General features: G+C 36.8%; 1 long non-coding RNA gene across 1 annotated transcript; it reads left to right on the top strand.

The window, feature by feature from the left end:
- The first annotated feature begins 555 nt into the window (after positions 1-555).
- LOC117302753 lies at positions 556-3,263 on the top strand. The gene is made up of 3 exons (XR_004520452.1): positions 556-658; positions 1,600-1,676; positions 2,260-3,263. It is a non-coding gene; the product is annotated as an uncharacterized LOC117302753 (long non-coding RNA).
- The last annotated feature ends 458 nt before the right edge of the window (positions 3,264-3,721 follow it).

Below are 3,721 nucleotides of genomic sequence, written 5' to 3'. Positions count from 1 at the left end.
GAACTAGCACCCAGATTAAATTCATCTAGCTAAAAAAAGGCTGATCACCTTCCATTGCCATGCATTTTTAAGTCTCAAATAATTGATGGCACAAGTTTGATAAAACTGGTGAAAAGCTCTCGAATTTGTCAATTTTAGGCAAATATTAAACTGCTAGACCTAGTACCCTGTTTTAAATTTATTTATAATAGTGGCTGCATGGTGCTGGTAGTCTTAATAAACAATACTTCTGATTAAATCTGGGTTGGGGGGGGGCGTCTGTTGCATTCCCCCTCCCAATCAAAACCTCTTTAGGTCAGTATTCCACCCAAATTATCTTGCACATTTGAGGGATTGCCTTTGAAATTATAATATTGACCAATAAAACCTTGACTTGACAAAAGGAAAGTTAGCAAAACAGTCTAACACTTGGATTCTTGTTGTCTTGTGAGAAAATATGCATAAGGCACCGACCATGAATCGCAGAACTCGGCTGTTAGCCACAGCAGATAAATAAGCTGCCAGGGCTATAGCGTAGAATTATTTTTTATTTATATGCAAACTTACTTTAAAATGTTTTTTTTGTAGTGTTTGTCAGCCACCATTATGAAGATGTCGAAAGATCACCAGTAACAAGCTCATAATGATCTGAATATGGTAAAGGCCTATAACTTAAAAGGTAATACATAATTCTGAACGATTGTTTTTGTTGACTTTTGAAGGATGTGTTGGTAAATGGAGCTCCACATTAAATAGAACTAGCACCAAGATTAAATTCATCTAGCTAAAAATAGGCTGATCACCTTCCATTGCCATGCATTTTTAAGTCTCAAATAATTGATGGCACAAGTTTGATAAAACTGGTGGAAAGCTCTCGAATTTGTCAATTTTAGGCAAATATTAAACTGCTAGACCTAGTACCCTTTTTTAAATTTATTTATAATAGTGGCTGCATGGTGCTGGTAGTCTTAATAAACAATACTTCTGATTAAATCTGGGTTGGGGGGTGTCTGTTGCATTCCCCCTCCCAATCAAAACCTCTTTAGGTCAGTTTTCCACCCAAATTATCTTGCACATTTGAGGTATTGCCTTTGAAATTATAACTGACCAATGAAACCTTGACTTGACAAAAGGAAAGTTAGCAAAACAGTCTAACACTTGGATTTCTTGTTGTCTTGTGAGAAAATATGCATAAGGCACCGACCATGAATCGCAGAACCTCGGCTGTTAGCCACAGCAGATAAATAAGCTGCCAGGGTATAGCGTAGAAATCCAAGGCATTGTGTTCTATTAAGCCTCAAATAGTCAATGGCACAAGTTTGATAAAACTGCTCTTGTGACCCTTTGCCATTTTGTTAAGTTTTAGACATAAATTTGATAAATTTGCTGGACCTTCCCCCTGTGAATTTTAGTTTTGGGCTCCAATTTGCTAAAACTGCTAGTCTTACCCCTTGTGTTTTTTAAACTGTAGGCCAAATTTGATAAAACTGCTGGACTCGCCACTTGCGATTGTTCAATTTGAGGCTAAAATTCAGTAAACCTGCTGGATTTTATACCCCTTGCTATTTTAAAATTTTAGATGCAAACTTATTTTTTTCTTTTAAATGTTTTTCTTTGTAGTGTCATGAAGACTTCAAGAGATCACCAGTTACAAGCTCATATGAATCTGAATATGATGTAGGCCTATACCTAAGAAGGTAAATAAATAATTCTTAACAATTGTTTTTGTTGGCTTTCAAGGATGAGTTGGTAAATGAAGCTTCACATCCAATAGAACTAGCATCCAGATTATATTCATCTAGCTAAAAAGGCTAATCAACGTCCAATGTCAAGCCTCAAATAATTAGTGGCATAAGTTTGATAAAACTGACTAAGCCCTCCGATTTGTCAATTCTAGGCTAAAATTCGCTAAAACTGCTAGACCTTACTCCTTGTGACTTTTTCAATTTGAATGCCAACATTTGAAAAAGCTGCTCGACTTACATATTGTGATTATTTTAATTTTAGGTCCAACTGTGCTTTTAAGCACTGCTGGATTTGCCCCTTGTGATTTTTTCAATTTTAAGGCCTAAATTCGATAAAAATGCTGGACTTACCCCTAGTTATTTTTTAATGTGAGGTCTAGATCTGCTTAAACTGCTGGACTTGCCTCTTGTTATTATTTAAACTCTAGGCCCAAATTCGATAAAACTGCCGACAATACCCCTTGTAATTTTTATATTATTTTTTAAATTTTTATATGCAAACTTATTTTGTCCTTTAAAATGTTTTTTTTTGTAGTGTTTGTCAGCCACCATTATGAAGATGTCGAAAGATCACCAGTAACAAGCTCATAATGATCTGAATATGGTAAAGGCCTATAACTTAAAAGGTAATACATAATTCTGAACGATTGTTTTTGTTGGCTTTTGAAGGATGTGTTGGTAAATGGAGCTCCACATTAAATAGAACTAGCACCCAGATTAAATTCATCTAGCTAAAAAGGCTGATCACCTTCCATTGCCATGCATTTTTAAGTCTCAAATAATTGATGGCACAAGTTTGATAAAACTGGTGAAAAGCTCTCGAATTTTTCAATTTTAGGCAAATATTAAACTGCTAGACCTAGTACCCTTTTTTAAATTTATTTATAATAGTGGCTGCATGGTGCTGGTAGTCTTAATAAACAATACTTCTGATTAAATCTGGGTTGGGGGGGTGTCTGTTGCATTCCCCCTCCCAATCAAAACCTCTTTAGGTCAGTATTCCACCCAAACTATCTGAGGGATTGCCTTTGAAATTATAATTGACCAATAAAACCTCGACTTGACAAAAGGAAAGTTAGCAAAACAGTCTAACACTTGGATTTCTTGTTGTCTTGTGAGAAAATATGCATAAGGCACCGACCATGAATCGCAGAACCTCGGCTGTTAGCCACAGCAGATAAATAATCTGCCAGGGTATAGCGTAGAAATCCCAGAATGCTTTAGTTTCCAATAGCCAACTATCCAAATACAATGAGAAACTATAGTGCAGCCTGTCTTGTCTGCCACGTTTGTATAACAAACAGACAACAAAAGTCCTGGAACTGGGGATATGGCAAAAGGGGGATAAGGGGTGCATTATTTCTGCTACTTTCTGTCCCTCTTTTTAATGGGTGAAAAGTGTATCACCACAGGGGCATACCCGTGCAAGATACACAAAGAAATATCTAGGTATCTTCGCTCCACACATGGATAAATGATTACCTGTGAGGGCAAAGTTGTTTCTTGTGATTGATTAGCTTACATATTTGGGGGCACAGACTGTATACTCCCCCCAGGGAGCTGAGATGGTTTAAGGAATGATTTAAGGCCCAGTAAACGGGGGTAATAATAATGTTGAAGCGTCACTGCGTGACAGACCTGAGCGCTATAAGAAGCCACCATAATTGTTATTATTATATAAAGAGGTGGTCTAAATTACCCATGCAAGAGTTTTGATGACAAAATATTGACTTACAACTTAATAATTATATCCGTTAACTTGACCTTTCAGGGCCAGTAGTTCCTGGAGATCAACTGCCTTGGGCAAACATCAGTATCATCAAGACATCCGAGCAGCTCATCTGTGGATCATCAGAGAACAAAAGTAAGATGTTCTTTTTAGATGAGTGGAGCCTGGTTCATACTTCCTGCAAATGCGAAGCAATTGTTGCAGTCAAAAAATAATTCATAGCAGTTCAAATCTGCTCAACTCACTTGTGAATGTTGTTGGGAAAAGA

This window comes from Asterias rubens, chromosome 2, assembly GCF_902459465.1.
Source record: "Asterias rubens chromosome 2, eAstRub1.3, whole genome shotgun sequence".
Classification (NCBI taxonomy): Eukaryota; Metazoa; Echinodermata; class Asteroidea; order Forcipulatida; family Asteriidae; genus Asterias; species Asterias rubens.
Note: the sequence above shows the minus strand (reverse complement) of the source record. Positions and strands in the feature narration are given on the sequence as shown.